This window comes from Thunnus albacares, chromosome 15, assembly GCF_914725855.1.
Source record: "Thunnus albacares chromosome 15, fThuAlb1.1, whole genome shotgun sequence".
NCBI lineage: Eukaryota > Metazoa > Chordata > Actinopteri > Scombriformes > Scombridae > Thunnus > Thunnus albacares.
The window spans coordinates 9288574-9309527 of record NC_058120.1 but is presented as its reverse complement, the minus strand read 5'-3'; the positions used below and the strand labels follow the sequence as shown (position 1 = coordinate 9309527).

The 20954-nt window shown below is 39.8% G+C and overlaps 1 long non-coding RNA gene across 2 annotated transcripts in view; it reads right to left on the bottom strand.

Annotated features, from left to right (window-relative positions):
- The window catches only part of LOC122998718, a 41543-nt gene extending 23388 nt beyond the window's left edge, over window positions 1-18155 (bottom strand). Inside the window, exons 1-3 of one of the 2 annotated variants that reach the window (XR_006407489.1) lie at window positions 18066-18155; window positions 17833-17952; window positions 17585-17638 (exon numbers count right to left, since the gene is read on the bottom strand). This is a non-coding gene — a long non-coding RNA (uncharacterized LOC122998718). Of the gene's footprint in view, window positions 1-17584; window positions 17953-18065 lie in introns of both variants that reach the window. The other variant, XR_006407488.1, reaches the window with a different exon arrangement.
- Between the last annotated feature and the right edge of the window lie 2799 nt (window positions 18156-20954).

The window sequence follows — 20954 nt, the reverse complement described above, 5'->3', positions numbered from 1 at the left end:
GAGACATGTGCACTGACAACAAATTTGGAGCTTTGGCGGCCAAGCACTGCATGAAGCAAAATTCTGACAGTGTCAGAAATTTAAGACCAAATTTGCACAATGTGAGTGCTGCAATGACCCACATCTATAAATACACTAATCAGAAATATAACATGAAATGACACAGTCTACAGTAGCCAGCATGACATTTTGTATATGTAGTTATAGAACAGAATAACGTTTAGGAGGAAAACACACTCGTTGGCACACAAAATCCAAAACGATGGAGGTGAAACATAAAAGACGTTTGTGTGACTTTGCAGCATTTTCGATACATCAGAGCAGTGCAGATGGTAGTGCTTTCATACACTTTTTTCTATTTACATTGTAATTCTACAATTCACCATGCATACAGCACACAATCTGACACAGATTGTGACCAAGATTTTACTACAGGTGTATTGCAATAAATGTTGTCACACATCTAAAGGTGCCTTTAAGACATTTTCTAGCATGGAAACTTTAATGCTGAGTTCAGATGTTCATGTGTTTTGCTTGTTTGTTTGTTTTTTGCGTATGTGTGTGTGTTTATATTCCCGTTCAGACAAATTCTATGTTCAGTATATTCACACACCACATGCTGCTGGAGGACAATGTCAACTTAAAAACATTGACACCAATGAAGAAGAGGGCTGTCACTTCTCACACAAGCTCAAAGGATAGATTTGAAATGTATTTTGCAGTTGAATGGCTGTTTATCCACACAACATGATGGGTGGTAGGGATTATTGGCAAGAATGTATTATCCCATTCACAGATTTGTGCTAAGGGTGAGCATTGGGCTGAATATACTGTAAATCTTCTAAAAAATAGGGAAGACATCAGAATCTAAGTAGTTGGTGCAAAAGGGATTGAGATGGTTTCCCAATCATTGTGTTATGATGGGAAGACAAATTTTAACATTGTACCAGTTGCAGCCACATAGTGATGTTCATGCATGTTAATAAATTACTGTGCAGGAAGCCCCAGTGCCCTAATGGTCTGTGGTGTGTGCTGTGGGATCCAAGCTATAGGGGCCATTGTTGCATGTCATTCCTCTTCGCTCTCACCCTACTGTATGTTTCCTCTCTACTGTCATCTATCAAACAAACAAAACCCAAGCAAACTAGTAAATCATTACAATATTCACTTTTTTATAGTCTTAAAATTTAATCACAGCTAAACATCTAAAAAGAAATCAAACCAAATAAACCTGATCAGACAATAACCCTGTGGAGAACATCTTCAAAATAAAGACATTCATATTCACATCTGGAAACCTTAATGATACAGAATTTAATTTCTAAAGCAGTCTGTTTATCAAATGTCCTGCCCTGCTGGAAAAAAAATCAAGTATATGGGAAATTTCTAGATGTGTGTGGATACAGGCTATACATGTCTAACAATTGCTGCCCACTGAAAATGGTTCAGTGCTGCTGCAAACTACATTTTAAAACATGAGCATCCCCAACAGAATCAAGAGTCACAGAGCCATGCTAGCAGCTCTGTGAGGCTGTACTTAGACACAGAAGTGCTTTGAGCTAAATGCTAACTTCAACATGCTAACATGTTCATAATGACAATGCTAACATGCTGATGTTTAGCATGTTTACATGATCACCATATTAGCATGCTAACATTTGCTAATTAGCACTAAACACAAAGTACAGCTGAAGTTGAATAACAACTTGACCTGATGATCATGCTTAAGGAAAAGCGAAAGATCACCAAAGTTATCAGGATACATCGTTTGGGAACCATTTAGCCTAGCAAGGCTAAAATGTGCTTTTTTTATCCACATCTTGCAATTGGACCAAATAAGCAGTTTGTTTTACACATTTCATTTCCTGCTGGATAAAAATACAGCAATCAAATATAAAATTGTTTAGGTGCGTGTATGTACCTGGAGGTCAGCTGTTACCATGTATGAACTGACAAGGGTTTGGTGCTGCAGCTGCTTCACAAGCTACACTTTGAAACACTCCTTGCATTTCTAAAATCTAAAAAATGTGCTGGTCGCTTAAACCCGTTGGCCCAGAAGTAAACAACTTTGACATTGGTAATGTTGTCCCTAAACCTAAACCATCACACATTTCATTCTGGCTTTGAAAGGAAATAAGGGTCAATTCAGAAAACCTTCCAGAGGTTCACCTGCACCAGCTCCATGTTGGTAGAAAAGCCAAATGTATGTACCTGATCCGATAAAGCTGGCTTTTGTCCCAGACCTTCTGTCAGCTACTGTAGTCATTTCTTCATCATTGGCCGTAAGTCAGCACCCATTACCTCTCTGAGCCGCCCTTCCATTTTCTCCTGCCACCTTTTCACCCCACCTCTAATCACTGCCAACATCAGCACAGGAATGCTAATTGTACCCTGAGATGGAAAGACTCCAAGCTGACTGCTCCCCAAAATAATAACCTCCTCCCACGTTCTCTGGGAGCAACAATAGAGTATAGCCACCGGCATTATTTTCAATATACACTTATTACACTAGCAGTAATAAAGGGACTTTAGCTGGAATATCAAGGTAATGTTGAGGAGGAGATGGTGAGTTCTGGTCATTATCCCTCAGGACAAAACTATCAGCCACTCTTTAATTGTACACCAACACAGGGACACCATATATAGAGCTGTATATCATCATTGTGGCCATTTATCCAGATGAATATTACTGTTTTATAGTGTTGCAGCCTCAGACAAAGATTCCTTGCTGCTGGAATTGAAATCCATTGATCTGAGCGAAGGAACTGCAAGTAAAAGTAAAAAAAACAGAAAAAGAAAGAATAAATTATTTTTTCCGCTGGCACATTATTGATCAGGAATGTTCTGAGCTTTCCTGCTCCACAGATGAAGAGAGCGAGTAAGAGAGAGCAAGAAACAATTTTAAAAATAGACTCCGGCGTGAAAGAGTTTAAATAAGATTCGTTGGAATGAGAAAATAAATCCTCTCTGTGTTTCATTTAATTTCTCTCTCTCGCCACAGTTATTAATGTCTGAGCCTTAATTACTTTGTTGACTGTGGCGAGTCAACGCTTTTATCCTGAGAAGGACTCATTTTTTTGTTGAACATGGAGAAGCTCTTTACACAAGCTCGTTCTTGAGAGTCGCTCTGGAACATAATTAATGGACGGGACAGAAACCATGAATAGCAATGCGGCAAATATGTCATTTTTTGAACGCCATCCACTCTGCTCCCTCCTTTCTTTAGGGAGTACTTGTGGTGTTTGACGGTCGAGGTAATCCATTTGCGGGGAGGCTGTTTAAAAAATGGATGTGTGTTTAATCATGAAGCCTGTGTTAAAGTGAGAGAGGCTTGGGTGCTCCGTATCATCGTTCATCTTAATCTTATATCAGCGCTGGGGTCCTTCTGACCCTGATGATATGTTGCCAGAGGCAGGACAGCTCCACAGTAGATGTTCAGACACCAGCCTGATTAAAAACATATACGACTGCCCTTAGCCTGCTGTAAATTTCCCTCATTGCCTTTTATCATTCAGCGCTACAGGATGATGGCAATATCTTGGATTGCCTTTTTGGACGCAAGGAGCGTTGTCAGCACTCAGAGGACAGAGCATATCCCCTGGTCACGTTCATTTTCTCGAAGGATGTGTGTATGTGTATGCACTTTCCTGTTTATTCATCTGTGACAGAGTCATGTTAGATAAATTCCCGGCCATTTGAACAGAATGGATGGCCATCATTAACGAGGCAGGGTCTAAATCATTCAGCCTGATAACGGTACAGGCTGTGACGGCTTTGCCTATTGCATTACCACACAGCAGCGAACCCTATAATCATCACAATTCCTCAATCGATGAGGCGTCCATTCAGTGGTCCAATTGACAAATCGACTCCTTAGCCTCCATCTCACCCGTCCCTCCCTCTCTCTGTCACTGGCTCGAGATGAAAGTAGAAAAGACTCAGGATCTCTTTATACCACATTGTGTGTAATCCCCCCATTTCCATAGCGTTGGGGTATTCAGCCTCTGGATGGAAAATGCTCTTGGAGGGCGTTCGGCACAATAATTCCATTAAGTGTTCAGCTCCGCAGCAGCATAGAGGCCGACATTTGCTTCCTCAGCCTCTATTCATTGCGCCTCCCTCTGAGAAGACGCTTATTTCTGCCTCTGTACACATGCACATCAGGGATGGCTCATAACCATGTTTCCATGAAAGTGGAGCTGACGCTGTTGATATTTAAGGAGATGCATCTGTGGTTCCGCTTCATCGGTTCAGAGGAAAACAGCTAGGTGAAGTGCTAAAATAATGCCTTGAAATTCTCTTGCTATATATTGAGGATCAAATATTAGCCAATTTCAGTCAATTATTACTCCGTTGGTTTCCAAATTAGACCACTTAGAGATCAAACACTGCACTTATCCACATGGACTTAGTGACCTACAGGAACATCAGTCCCTGAAGAAGTGCTTACACTGCTTTGATTGACAAGGAACAACTCCCCATAGGTGTATTGAAAACCAATTGTCTTTTCGTCTATATCGTGTTCTGTCAGTTCAGTGCTTCAGAGGGTGATTATTAAGACCTTAAAGGGGGAACGATTCCTTGTCAGTGAGTTGAAACCTTGCTTCACTTCAGTTGATGGATATACAGTACCGTATGTAGACCTGTGCTAGAGAGTGGAAAGTAAGGATAAAATTATAAAGTAAAATTCAGAAAAGATGGTTTACAGCACTGTACTTGCTCGAGGATAAAAAAGGATTCAGTTGTATCTAGCTAATAAGATTCCATCACCTTGTGTTTTTATAAAAGGCAGATTTTTTTTTTTCTACTTTGTTGGTGATATGGTAGTTCAGATTCTGAGCCAAAATTCAATCATTTAAAATGTATACACTTAAATGCATGGAGATTTTTGTCTTATATACCTTAGGTCTTTGGAGACCTGTTATATAAGTAACTCATATTGAGCTATGAATGAAAATAATCTTGCTTTTTCAGAACATACAGTAATATTAACACTAATATCCCCCACACCCCCCAAAACATGTTTTTTATTGATATCTTTCAATGGAGCATATTATATTTCATGTTTATGTATATATTGAACTGTTACACAGAGGCTACTGTAACTGGACTGTAACTTACCAAACACCATTATTCAGTACAGTTATCACAAATCACTGTCCCTTTCTTGACGCCATTGCAACATGGCTGTGGGCACTGCACAGCGGTCCATTGTTGTATTATGAAGATCTCTTACATTTCTGTTCACAGTCTGACTCTGTGTCCCTAGCTGCCATTCTCTACCGGTCCTCCAGAGGCCCTCAGGCTTTTCTCCCTTTTTGTTTGGACTGGACTGAGTGGGAGAAAGCTGTTTTGAGTTGCATCTTTAAAGACTTGATAGACATGATATAATTTAAGTTGCCTTTATTAGTTAGACTGTATTATTGTTTCTGGGTTCTTGGTTTTCTGTTTGCCCTGTGTTTTTCCTCCCATGTTCATGTACTCCTCCTCAGCCTGCTGTTCCCTTCACACCTGCCCTGCATTCAGTCCCGTTAACCCTGCTCTGCTCACTGTGTCTTCCCCAGCCAATCAGCTCCCAGCCTGCTCTTGTGTCTTGCCAGCTGTTCCTTGTTGTTTCATTAGTTCAGTTTGAATTTAAGTCCTGGTTTTCAGTTCAGTTTTGTTGGATCCTCTGTTCAGTCTGCTCTGTTTGTGTTTTATTCTGTTTCGCTCTGATCTGCCAGCTTTGTTTTGCAGCACGATCCTTGAATAAAGAAGTTTTTCTTCAGCCTTGCTTTGCCTACGGCCTCCTGTATTTGGGTCTGCCTGCTCAGCTCCACCTTAACAATGTCAGATTGATGACTTGGCAGAAAAATATAATCCTTATCATGAGCTTATCATCAAAAAAGCATAACCTAAAGAAACTTTGTCATAGTTTTGTCTGCAGGAATTCATAGTATGATTGATACCAAAGAGGAAAACATGACTTTACCTGCTACCTGTATAGCGTACCTGTGAGAAAACAAAACAACAATTACAGTTTAAAAAGAATAATAATATAAATTTGCACAACTCCTAAAAGATTAAAAAATGGTTTTAATGCATGTATGTTTGTTTTGGGTTTTTTTGTATTCATAGCCTTCATAAACTATATACAATATACAAATACTAACCATTTTATGGGTGTTAATGGCTCCTAAAACTGATGGTAGTCACATACAAAATAATTCAGTAACTGCAGTGAGGAACTTCCATTGGTTTATATTTGTTGTCTGTGATAAATACATGTGGTGGTGTGTGGGTGTCATCTTGTGCGTGGTGATGAACAATTTTTGAAGTGAGCAGGTCATAGTGGCCTCCACAGGGCTGCCACTACAGATGGCTCATTAGACTAGTGTTTGATACAAGCCCCCCCCCCACTCCACTTTGCCTCCATCTCCCATCCCTCCATCCCGCTGTCATCCTTCTTTCATCAGTCTAACACTCTACCAGCTGCTCACATCTAACAACCACAAGAGTTCAGACACCAGAAAGAAAGTGAGAGCTGTGCAACATATTGCACTGTGAAAACTGCAAATAAATAGTTTAAAGTGGAGATTTACACATCACTAAATTAAAATGGGTTGCTCTGCACAAACTAAAGCCCCTTTCACACATGCAGTCTATCCCTGAAATGTTCAGGAACATTTCCTGCGTGGGGTCATGTGCAGAGATTGATATTCAGGGAAATCTGTATTGAAGGCAATTTTCTCCATGTATGCATAAAGTACACACATAAAACCAAGTAATACCTACATTTAAAAAGGGTTGGTAACTAATTTAAAACCCCTGAATAAGTAAATCAAATTTAAAAACATCTTTACTGTGTGGTAGTAGTTTGATGAGATTTGACTGGCAACATGAGCAAACAACTACACAACACATCTTCACATTTTTTTCAAATATGGTTAAAACCTGATTTGTTCGGAGAAGTATGTGACATCACCTTTTTCCTACTGAGCCCCTCCCTCCTCACACCAGTGAAGGTCACAAAGATAAAGCAGCATAAACAGAAATCATAAAAAGTGGTGAAACTTTGGCTAAATGTTCATGTACTGCAGATACCCCATCGCCCAGAGTTAGAAGCTAACTTGAGAAAATAGGTTTTAAGGGCTTTTACTATACCACTTGGCACCCTAAAATTGTTTTAGGGTGCCAAATGTTGTTATTGCTTGTAATGCCACAGTGGCTCCCTCTTTACATGGTTGTTTCATTTGAATAGACAGCGCTACAGAGGTTTTCTAGCAAACAATTTATATATTACTAAAGGTTTTACGAGATAAGACATTACTTAATGGTGCAACCTGTTTTAGTAAATCACTCGTTTGAGACTAGCTAGTTATTACTGAGGACTTTACACACAAACTTTGCAATGGATTTACAATTAATGGGTGCAACCCAATACGAAAGTGAGAAGAGAGCTTGATGATGACGATGGAGAGGTTGTTCTTTTAAGTACGCATGCAACAAATTTTATTGATTTATGATGTGTTTGTATATAGTGCCCTGCATTTTATGACAACAAGAGTGTTTTTCTCATTTTCTCAAGCAATTACTGAAATGGATACATTTACGTGCGTGTGCAGGGGTGACCCATATTCTGTTCTACAACATAAAACACACTTTATTGCATATGCAGGCTACACAGCCCTTATATTAAAAAGTGTTGGTCTATGCATGGAAAGGATTTATTTAACCAGCACTAAATGCAATGCCACACATTTCATCAAACTAGCAGCCATGCATTGTTCTTCATTGTGGCAATGGAACGGGTGTGTTTTACGACACTTTCATCATCACAGTGTGTGTATCTCTGAAGTTTATTAGACATTGTTTATGGCTCTGGAAGCAGAGCCTCCATGCCTGCTGCTCATGTGAGTTATTGATGTGTGTGGAGTGTCTGTGTGTAATTGTGCTGCGAGGTGTCCTGTCTATAATCAGGTCATTACATGAAGCCCTGTGTTGACAGACAGAGTCCTTGCTTGTGAATGTGTCACTGATTAAATGGGTCTGATTGAAATGCGTCCCAAGCGATGGGCTTGACCCATAAAGAGCCACCAGGGCCACACTGCCTCATTGCTTCTGTAACAACCGCTATATTTTAAGATGTTTCCTTGCACACAGACGTGCACACATGTGCAGCACATCAGCTGAACAAAGCCTGTATTGTGCATGGATACAGTATGAGCACTTGAGGCACAAAATGTCAACATGACCTACATGTGGGATTAGTTTTCATGCTTGAGTGAGATGCAACTTTGCAGCCATAATATTACATCATGACTGTGTTTTTTTAGTTTTGGGTGTTTTTGTGATTTTTGGAGAATTTTTTTTCAAATTTTCAGCATTTCCACTTAGGTTTTTTATGTGCAAATTGAAAATGCACATAAACACAGTGTGAGAGCAGTGGGTATGGGTCCCCATATGAAAATATGTACTACTCCTGCAGGTAAATAACAACAGAACCATTAACTAAAAGCATGTTATTTGTGGTAGGCAATGGATCATCAATCTCCCTGTCTTCATCTTTCTCCATCAGTTTCTGTCTTAGTCCTTCTCTCTGATTTTCTCATTTCTTCATTTAATCTGTTCCTCTCTTTCTCTCATTTCTTCCTCTTTTTCCTCTGAGAGTTTGTCATCCTGTTTCTCCTCTCAGTTTCTTTTCTCACTCTTCTCTCCTTTTCCATCTCTCTCCAGTTTAACACTGCAGTGGCACACCTGCAGCTTTTGGATCCTAATTAAAGGATTTGACTGATTTTCTATATTTATTTTCTTATTGTCAACAAATCTAACAGATGCAGAGCCAAACCAACAATGACTTACAAGTCCTACTTACAAGCAGTGTGCATATATCTGAAGTCTGATACATCGTATTCCTCTGTGCTGTAGACGAACATTGTTGGCCAATAACTATTAAAAACATGTTAATAAGCCACACTGTTGCACTACATGACATGTTCCTTCACCACCAAGAGTTTGGGTACAGTAGTTTGTTTAGAAACGGCTACAAAGACTAATAACAGTGAACATGTTTTCAGTCATCGGACAGTAGTTCCTTGTACGGCAGACGCCATTGTGCATGCGTGGAAAAGCGTTTCTGTTTACAGAGCTTCACTTGCTTTTTGTGCGACATAACACAACCTCTTGACTTTATACTAAGGTTCTTTACAATGCACAACGCAGTATAAATGACCTCAAGATACAGCAACAGCTCAGTTGCTCTGCTCTGTTGTGTTCTGTCTAACGTGCTATCACTGAATATACAATGGCATTCCAACAGTTTCCGGAGGCCTAAATGATTGTGGATTTTCTCCCTATTTTTGCCTTTTTCCTGCCTATATCAGTGCTTTCCTCAGGCAGCTAAGGGATGTCGACGGGACTGAAAATATTGACTACTTTGCATACAGTTTTGGAACTGGAAAACTGTAAATATGCCCTGGCTGTGTTCATTTGGAAATGCTGGGCTCTAGAGGAAAACTGTGTCTGAGAAAAACAGGAGAGAGGGCAAATGAGTGAAGATCAAAGGTATTTATAAACCAGGAAAATTGTAGGAAATTTCCATCAATATTTAAGGATGGCTTATTGGCTGTCTGACAGATGGGGGAGAGAATGACAAGAGTGAGACAGAATAGTAAAGAGTTTCTCTAAATGTGGTTTCATCCTTTTTATAATACGCTGAATATTTTATCACAACTGTAGCAATTAAGCAGCTATAATTTTCATCCTATGTGAAGTATGGGGTCATCTTCTCTTTTCTACTTTTTTCTCTTCTCTTCTCTTCTCTTGCTTTTCCTTCTTTCCAGAAAACATCAAAGAAGCAAACAGGGTATTTAGAGATTAGTCTTTCCTCCTACTTCTTGGAAAGTGTTACCAAACACTTCATTCACCTTGAACTCGTGGCGCACTTACAGATAGCAGGCACAGGGACTGGGACTTGACTCAAGCAACTTTTCCACGTGGCTGTCAAGAGGTAATTACATTAAATTTTCATTCATGAAGTGTTATGCAGCAGTAAAACATGACCCCTAGCTGTGCACAGATGGAAAGGGAGAAGTCATGCATGTCTAAAACCGAGCTACAAAAACAGCCCTGGGGACTGACGTGTTGCCAGACAGAGGGCAAAATTTCCCAGCAAAATTTCCTTGTGAATGCCTCCAACTAGGTTACATCATTCCTGCATGCAATGCCCTGCAGAGAATATTAGCCACATAAAACAGAGCTCTTTATCAACCACAGTTTTACAGGCGGTGATGTTTGCTCTGTATGTAAATGCCTCCGCTCCTTTTTGACTGCTATTGATTGTATCCCCGCAGGGACATCTCATTCCTATCAATCAATAATTATTGGTCAGTTAGGTTTCATGTCCCCAATATCTCTGTTTATATTTCTTTTACATTAAAAGAGCCTAAAATAGCCAGGAGAAGGATAATAAAGCCCCACTCACAGTAGAAACTAGTGAGCACCTACTGAAGCATAAACAGTCTCCTTCGTTCCCTCTCACAGAAAGTCCTGGAAATTGACTAGAGGTTCAGTGTGTGAAAGTGCAGAGGTGGCTGCAAGAGAACAACACATTGATTCCATCTACAAGGTGCTGTTGTTTGGGTGCAGGTAATGTGTCTGAGTGCAGGGAGAGAGACTCTGGAGATGGCTCACAACTGCTTGGTTACGTTGTCTAATGAAAGCTTCATTTTCTCTGCTTTTGGATCGGGCTCACCTCATCCATCACTAGAAGCCCATCAGTGAGAGACAATGGGAAAGTGGGGAGCCTCTGGGACTCCCTCCATCCCCATCTCTGAAAATGAGAAAAGTAATAACAGAACATGGCTGGGCATTATCACAGAAGACATCGTAGTGTTTACTGCTTTTAGTTGGCTGACAAAACCACCCTCTTCCCCTCAGTTGGATTAAGATGTGTGTAGGTTTGAAAGATCAGATGTGGCTTAATGAGGTGGGTCAAACCTCAGGATCCAAACATCACACTGTAACTGCTTCTACCGTGACACATTCCTGCAAATTCTTATATTATCTTTCAGTATCCAATCAGACATTTCTACGTATTGTGGACACCTGTATTTGCATTTTAATGTTTATGTATGAGTTGCATGCTACTATGAATGGCTGCTTGGTGTTTTCCACTCTGCCTGTGTGTCCTTTAAGTGCCACAGAGACAGAGTGAGGTATAGATGGAAGAAGAAGAACCTTCAGATCCCTGAGGGAATATGGCGGCGGCTCCACTGCTACACTAATGAACCCTGACTTAGCTGACCTCTCTGGACTCCAGAGAGTGTTAGCAGCCACACACACTGCAGCCAATTAGACCCGACCCAGAGCCAAGACACACAAGATTACAAGGAAGCAGTGACAGAGTCACTGATGAGTGTATGCTATGAGGAGGGATGGTATTGTTGTGAGGATGGATAAGGTTAGATGGTGAGATGAAGGCTTTGAATGAAAATGGACATTGGCCAGTTAACAGCCAACATGATGGAGGTGAGGATGGCAAAGTCATCAGTGTTAAAGCTGCACTAATCAATATTTTTATATCAACAGTTGATCAAACGACTATGTGTAATGTGAAAGGGGTCTCTTGTAGTGACAAACCGACAGAATCATTATGCAACTCTCATCTCTATGGAACGTTTTAGCATCTTTCAGCTAACTGTTTTGGTTTTATGGCAGAAATTATATTTATATTATATTTTTGTTTCAAGAAATTGTCACTTGGAACATGGAAAAAAGACACCTATCTAAACCGGCTGCCTTACATGACATGTTAGGATTGAATTGTGTTAGTTTCTCACGGTGTTAATGACTTTTAGACAGGTATTTCAATCCTGAAATGAACTGCAAAGCATAAAATTCTCTTTTGTTGTCGTCATTTTTGGCATTAAAACGTTGGAGATGATAAGATGTGTATCCTCTTCACTACATGTATTTTCCCCTGTTGCTTTTTCTCCTGTGAGTTGTTGAATCTCTCTTTCTGTTGCAGTATAGATGTTGAGCTCTCCTTCACCTCCTCCACAACGCTCCCTGGGGACCCCATCACGCCCACTGTCTCCCATGGATACCTCAATTCTCCCTCTCATTACTGTGGAGACCCAGCACGCCGTTTGCTCCCAGCAGGCATTGGTCGATAGCACAATTCAACCAAGCCCCCAGGAAGTGCGCTGGGCTTTGAAGCCAATTAGGCATAGTGGCCAAACTGTTTAATTACATCTTCTGGGTCTGTCACGTGATGCTATTCGGCCGAAAAAGACTTTTTCCCATGGACTTACATTGTGAAAAAGGACGTTTGTAAATCAGCAGACACTTTTTTTGATTGTCACAACCCCCATGAACTTTATTCCCATTCAAGTTAGTGGAGGGCTAAATCGAAAGTTAGCTGGTTCGGCCAACAGAAGTCACTGGTGCACATGTTGTATGGGCCCAATGATCAGGAAGTGTGAGCAACATCTGCGTAATTTTTTGACTTCATGCGCCACTGAGCAACTTTCATAGGAATGAACGGGGCCCCAACTCCAATGCTGTATCCAGTTCTCTTTATACATCCATGGATTCAACCAATAACACCTGCCCTAGTAGAGTCATTTAGCCAGTTCACATTCCTTTGAACGCCTCATGAGTTCCTGCACTGTTAAAGAGTTAAATGGCTCCAGTAATGATGCACTTCACTTGGAAAAACATGTTAGAAACTTATACATGATCAATAAATTAACAGAGTTTCTGACCTTCTAATGAGCATCACATTTGAAATTTCCTCTAGCTAGTAGCTGTAAAGAGTTTTCATTACTTGATGATAGATTTTGCTTTGAAATTTGTTTCTATTATCTGCAAAATATCCCTATAATTAAAAAAAATAAAATTAACTCTGGCTCTTTTCACGGTAACCTTTCTCCATTTTCATCTTAACTGTTTTGTGTTATTCCTGAAAAAAATACTAAAGAAATAAAAATAAAAGGGAACATTTTCCCTTGTAACAGGTTCAGTTTTCTCCTCTGAGGCTTGGTTGGGATTTGTTATCTCCTTTGCAGAAACAAATCTTCAAGGTTGCTCTGTTATCCTAGCAGGAAAAAGGGCCTGCGGACCTGATTTATTCAATTAACCCAATCTCTGGCGTGACATTCTGTTGTTTATATGCTTGTGATTTCTCCGTAGAGTTTCCCACCTCTTCCCATTCCTCTACTCCTCTGCCTATAACTTCATAAGTCTGCCCACAGTAATACCATTTTGGACCTCACATTAAATAGCAATGTGTGTAATGTATATTATATGGGTGGGTTTTCATGCCAGAAACACATCCAAGCAGTTTGGACTGCCTCCCATCTGAACCTACCAGCTCACTGCCTCCAACTTCCAAGAATCCATCAGGACTCTCAAATAGCAGATTTAACATCTTCTATTGAATTTGCAAAGACCAACAAGTATTCCTGTGCAACAAATCCTAGTATTTCTTAGTAATCCTCAGTAATCCCCTATCACAGACTGTTTCAACTTGATGACTCTCAACATATCATATGCACTGCACATCCTGACAAAGATTCAAACGACCTCCTCCTGGGAGACATTACCACTAAGGTCAAGAGCTCCTCCCCTGACGACTATTACTTTTCTTAACCTAACCTTTCAATGCTGTTTTAGCTCACTTATAGGGTAGGAACACTCCTCTGGGAGATCTGGTCTTGCCTTTGGCAAATTTTGTATGACGTCTCATGGAGCCAAACAGGTTACAGTTTATCATACTGTGAGTGCTTGTCAAGTTACAATCACTTCTTGAGGAGGCTTTGGTAGTTAAGTGTCTGCGGTGTCATGCTGCAGATGTTCTATTATTTGGCGGCTCAAGCTACTGAGCATCATAGACATGCCTTATGAATGAGGCTGACATTTTTTGTGTTTAGTGAAATGTTTCATCAACAATTGGATGGATTGCCATGGAATTCGGTACAGATATTTATGGTCTCCAGAGAATGAATCCTACTGACTTTGGTTTCTCCCTTGACTTTTCATGTAGCACCACCAGCAGGTCAAAGTAAAACATCTCAACGTCAGCTAGATGGACACATACTTGCAAAACTAAAGACATTCCCACCAACCTCAGCTGTACTTTGTGTTTATAGTGCTAATTAGAAAATTTTAGCATGCAAACACACTAAACTAAAATGGTCATTGTCATGTAAGAAGTGTTGCACCATAATTTGTTCATCTCCCTTTATTTTTTATTCTATGCTATTTTACTTTATGTGTATTTTATTTCACTATGTACTGTATATATAGTATATTATGATAATTTGTACTTTTCACTCTATTTTTATTTTATCCTGTTTTTACTTAGTATATAGCCTATGCATATTTCATGTTAATATCTATATATAGTATTGCTAAGATATGAATATATTATTAAATATATTTTACTATATATAGAAATAACCTTTTTGCTTACAAAAAATAATAATTTTCTTCTTTGCAATAAAGTTCTTATCTTATTAAACAAAAAATTACATTTTTCATCTGATAATCAAATTGCCCAAACAATAATTACATATAAAGGATGTTCTCAGTGGTTGTAAATGTACCAGTACCAAACATACCCAATCATGGTCTCAGTCACGGTCTCTCTCTCTCTCTCTCTCTCTCTCTCTCTCATTCACTGTCTGTGCGACCCAATGAGCCAATGCTCCCTAGAGGAAGCAGTATCATCCATGTGCAGAATCTGTCTGTTTGTTTGATTTTGTCCCCCAAGCGTGTTTTATATGCACTCAGATTATTCATATAGCTTACAGCTATCTGATACCAACATGTTTAGATCATACATTACAGTGCACCCAGGGGCCTTACTGTTGCTTTGATATGTGCAGCAGTAGCTGAATTGTATTCAAAGCCTGGGGCTCATTCACTGGTATCTGCTCACATGCCTGTTTATCATAGAAAGAAAATATTCTTAGGTGACATACTGTAAGACATAAGGCAGTTTATTCTATCCTTTAATTGTTAGTTTAAATGTTCATAATTTACATTTAAAGGTTTTTTTAGTCACATATGGAACATGACAGAGATTTGCTGAGCCAAAAAATAGTAGATGAAAGCAATACGCAGTGTTTCTTTTTCTGTCTGGCTGGTGTAAGGCCACTGGAAGCTGCACATGGCCACCCTAACTCAAGCTGACACCCAACATTACAGCTGCTCTAGCTCCACTCCCTCCTCTGGTTAATCCACAAACCCTCTCTGGATTTCCTCAACTCCTCCCCAGTGTTTTTCTCCCTGTTAATTATCAATATGTCTGTAGAATGGTGGATCACATTCCCTCCAAAATGTGCTCAGTTGTCTTTCAGTTACTGCACAGGGCAGGTGCACTGGGGGAGTAAAAGCCCTCTGCTCAACGGGCTTGTAAAAATAGAAGCTACAGTGAACTGGGCTCGTTACGGTGGAGTGAGATTGAGGGGGATTTTTATGAGATGTGTGGCCTGGTGGAAAGCCGGGAAACGTACGTGACAACGCCAAGAGCCAAGAGGCATCACAGACACTGAAAGTACCCACCAGGGGGGCCAAATCCCTTTTTTCAACCTTAAAGACATTTCTGTGCAGGACTTCAGGCCCATAGGAACTAGAGGTACCCAATAAAGTTCAACAGAGCCTTGACTAAAAGCTACAAAGGCTGAAAATCTTCGGTCTAAAACTAAAGCTGCCAAACACAACTACCATTGTGTCTATATCAAAACCAAAACCTGTGCTCACTGATCCTATCTGGCAAATCAAATTATAGACATTTTTCACATTTTGACATGTCACTGTAGGAAAAGCGCAGGTGTAAAATTCTTGATGGATGAATTCTATTTAGCTGTTTCAGTTTTAGGGTCCAGGTATTGTGCATGATGGGTCACTGTCACACTGTCATGTCTTACTGGGACACTTAATGGAACGTAGCCATCGCTAATGTTAACACCTGTGCTTTTTGAGTCAAAATGCTGGGTGTAGTTACAGTAGGCTACGTGACTTTTCCTGACACTGAAATGACAACATTTTTAAATTTCTGCTTGTGTCAATCAACATGTTAATTGGTGAGCTTTAAACATCCTGGTAGGTGGATCTTTGAACGTTAGAAAGAGTCAGGCTAGTTGTTCCTCCCTGTGTTTCCAGCCTATATGCTAAGCTAGGCTAAAATTGTCCCAACCAAACAGCAACTACCTCAAGTCAATAATGTTTTTCAAAGAGTCATTATAGTCTCAATTGCTAATCTTTGTCCCTCTAATAAGTGTGCTGATGGTCATTTCTAGGAGTTATTGCTCCATTAATAAGATGTGAGGGCTTATAGTAGCTTTGATGTCTGCCGTGTGCCATGCGTTGATTGACAGCTGTGATTGACAGTTGGCTCACCTGCTGCTCTCCCCAGCTCCAGGTCTCAAACTGTCTGACTTTAAGAGCTTCTGTTTGAAGAATAATTTCTCCAGACACGCAACTCTACTGTGTCTGTGGCTAAATTAGAGTTGAGTTGCAAGACCCTCACATGATGCTGTCATGCAATATTTCAGTAAGTTCCTTAATATACCTGCCTTGTTGCACAATTTAGCTAAAGTAGCTAATGCGTGCTCCGGTCGATGTTCTCAGCTAGTGTTCGTTTTGCTCCGTGGTAGCATTTATGTATTTCCAGAGCTCCCCACACTCCGTAAATGGAAAAGATGGTGCCAACCATAAGCTGCAATTCTTGGCTTCAAACCAGCGCCAACGCAAACCAATGAGTGACGTTAAATCTTTACAGTCTATGGTCCCAACTCCAGCTGCATACTTAATATACAGACGTGAGAATGATATTGATCTTCTCATCTACCTCTCAACAAGAAAATGGGCATATTTTAAAAAATGTTGAACTGTTTATTTAAAACAGTCTTATTTGTAAGATTTTTAGAGGCCCAAAGGGATAAAATTATCCAGTAATTTACATGGAAATGGCAAATATGAGAGGAATGGCTGAACAAATAAATATTATTTTGTGTAACATGTTTTTTTCAGCTTTTCTGTCTGTAAATTATTGACCCAGACAATCTCATTGCGAAACACTGTTCACTATATTCTTCTTTTTGGTTACTTAAAACATTTTTCCTTGTATACCTGTTTGTGATATTTGCACATAACTGGCTTCCACATACTGTACTGTGGCATGGCTCTAGTGGCATACTAGGCTCTCTTCTTATGGGCATGCTGACAACTCCATCTCCACTTGTCTTCACCTCCCTTAGACACACTGCAAGTAAAACAGCCTCTGGGGATGCCCTGCGGCTTTCTTGCACTGCTGGGTTTTTTAAGGAGATTTAAAAACCCCCACAGAGAGATACTTGATATCAACATACTACCTCTTCCTCTCTCTGTCTCTCTCCGTCTCTCTACCAATTAATACACTGAGCAACTAGAATAATGAAAGCAGCAATCAAACCCTGTGTATGTTGATTGCTGAGGATGTTTGAATGTATCAAAACACATTTATATTTCACTACAAAGGATGTGACACAGCATGTAACAGGGTAGATGCTGATGTGTGATTTTGTTCCTGAGAACATGCCAGTTCTGCTTACTGTACCTGCTGCTGTTCACATGGTGGAGTCGGACTGGAAAAGGAGATCCACAGCTCCCCCTGTGGGCCACCAGGAACACCACAAGATAGATAATTCAGCTGTCATGGTGTGTTGGGGTGTGTTTTACTGCACCCCAGTAGCCTGTCTGTATGTTAACTAGACATGCACACATAAACACAGCAGCAAAAACACACAGACACACAAGATGCGATTACTCTTGTGAAGTCTAATAAACTCTCAGCTCTCATCCTACCTCTCTGGACTCTCTCTCTCTTCAGCTCTCTCTTTCCCCTGAGGTCAATGAAACGCCACGTAATGTTTGTTCGCCCGTAAACACACCGTAAAATAGATGGTCCTGAAGTGGGGAAAGGTTCTGCAAAGTCACAGTGACATTGCTGAGGGAGGAACGAGAGTGCTGATGGAGGCACGAGATTGTACACAGATGAATATTCCACTGCTGAGAAATACCATTAATCAGGAGCTTACCTTTTCTGTCAAGCTGTGTGGTTAGCTTGCCCCAGACAGACGGTGGTTAAGGTCAGGGTGTGATGCCTGATACTAAAAGTGAAAAAGTTTTACCTTCCCTGTCCTTATCTAAACCTTTTCCTCTTTTTTATTCTCTGCCATATGCAGAGTATCACGCATGCTCTTTATTAATGAGGACAGGTGTAATTTGAAAAACTAATGTTGCATCTGTATGTGTTTGAGTATGTTAATACCTTTTTTATGGAGTTACATTTGGAGACTCTATCGTGCCCATGAGGTATATGGGATTAGTATGTTCCTCGACACCCTTACGTGTGATCATGACATCCTTGTTAGCTCCAAGCTTTTGTAATTTAGCATGAAAGGCGGTAAAAGGAAGGACAAAGTTAACACAACCGTGAGCCCCTAAAGCTCTTCCTCTCTACCTCTTCATCTCTTTTATTAAAAGAATAAACTGGCAGCAGAATTAAATTACTTCTCAAAGAGTGAGGGGAATAGGAGAAGGTGGGGGGGGGGGGGGAGAGAAAGATCCTGCCCCAGGATATCGCCGCTTTCTCCTTCCGTAAAGTTGAGGAGTTTTGGAGCGGAAGATTTAGAGAGAAATGGGAGGTGATAATATGACAATTTATCTGCCAAATATGAATGAGATTCCGTAATCCGCTCTCACCAGCCGCTTGAGGAAGAATGGGATGATTTTTCTTGGGGATGTGATATTGCCATCCACTCTCACGGCAGTTCAGGAAATACTCACAAACTTTAATCTATAGATTTGTGTACATGGACGCAAATTTTCCATTTTTTCGTGACACTAAGCACGACTTTCAAACTAATGTATTTCAATCATGATATCTTTCATGCCTGTCAGTCGGGACTCAGGAGCACAGATGCTGTATTGTTTTTTTCTCATTTGTTATTTGTTTTTTTTTTAACTATAACCGCTACATTACTCATTTAATCACAAGATTTTATTCTTGTTTTTATTTCTTTATTTTAATTTTATCAGTCCATATCAGTCCAATAGGCAGACAGGAAGACCTGCCCGGAAGTATCTTCCTCACTGACAATGTGTTAAGGTTTTCTTTTAATGAAGTCTTTAACATTAACAACACAAGAACACAAAAGAATCCTTGATAACTCAACAATAAAATAGGTTCATGTAAATCATCATCAGTTTTAATTATGTCTCCTTCGATTATGAGAATTTGTTTTTGTTAGAAATCAAAGACTGACAAAACAGAGTTAATCTATCATATCTTGTCTCTGTCTCCTTCTTTCTGTCCAGGGCCAAATGACCCTGAAGCATGCCCAGGCTGAGCTGAAGACCAAGTAGGCAGAGGTGAAAAAGATGGACAGTGACTGTAAGAAGTATCAGGATTCCCTGCAGGCTGTGAGAAGCAACAGGGAGAAACTACAGGCTGAGCTAGCCAAACTCTATCAATAATACATGCAGTCAAATAGGTTAGAAAGGTTTCTTGGTTGGGCATCGTGTCATTTTTGGCGTGCAGTGAAGAGAATATGGTCCTAATTTGACATGCAGTATGGAAAAAGCACCTACATCAGCTGGTTGTCAGCCTATCATTACTTTTGAACTCGTCACACACTATCCAAGAGAGAAAAAGTGTCCTCTGCTCATCCAAGTTTTGGTCGAATAATAGATCAAAGTTTTCATGAAATTGGCTAAAAATGCTGTTGAAAATGCTAGCCAAGTAACATACCTGAGTGGAGTGTGGTTACCTAGCAACAACAAACTGGTTTTCTGGCTTCACAAATCAAGAGAGTTTGCACACTTTGCATTTCTTAACATGCAAAGTGTGATCTAAATGTGATCCTACTTAAACAACTCTGAACACTACACAGGATTTTTCATACATGGGCTAAAGTATACAGCATTTTTGACATGGTTCTCACCTGTAGTCTGTTTTTCCTCTTTAGACGCTGTCATCAGCACATACAAAACAACACACCCAAAAGTAATGGAAACCATGACAAAGTACCTGAAGTATACACCAGAGAGGATGGGGGGTGGTGGTAACTGAAGAAATGAAAACTCTCCCTTAAAGATCCACGCCACTTAGTTTATAAAGGGTTTAAAGACCCATAGTTAGTGTTGTTGTTAAATTTTTGTTTTAATAACATTCAGGAGAAAGAAGTCAGGATTTAGCTGTTGTAGTTATGTAGATGTGTTTTCCAACACTCCATTTTTGCATAAAATGGTGGCTTTAATAAATAATAAAAGTTGCCTGGAGTGGAACTTGTTTTTGTTTGTTTTGTTACAGTTTCATGTTTTACTGTTGTCATCTGAGCAGTTCCTCCCTCTCTGAATAAAAAAATATCTATATATATTCTAAAAAAGTGGTTTGTGTTTTTGTTTTTATACAATGTTTTTTCTCCCATACAATGTGGAACATCCTCACTCCTGAATTGCAACAACTGCTTTCTCTCATGTTTATTCAGAAAGGTGCCATAATCTCTTTTTCCAGGGAGTCTCATTTAATCACATTTAAGCTTTACTGAGTTATTTAGAGGTGTTTATTTTTGTGTATAAGGATAGTAATATTGAAAGTTAGGCACAGCAAGTTGCATACATGTAATCAAAACTTGAACAGTGTACTGAAAACATGAAATATGTAAATCACTGATTCAGTCAGTATTGTCATATGTTGATCCAATTGCAAACTAGATTATGATATGATTTAATTCACAATTGTGTACAGTTGCAGTTCCAGTATGAATATAAACTTGTAGCATCACTAATACTATTATTATAGTAATTAAGTGTATCTGTGAATCGGAATGGATGTATTAGCCTCGGCTTGACACACACTGTCCAGCGGGCCACTACAGCTTTATGTTCTGAGCAAGTTAGCTGTTGGATGCTAATCAACGTTA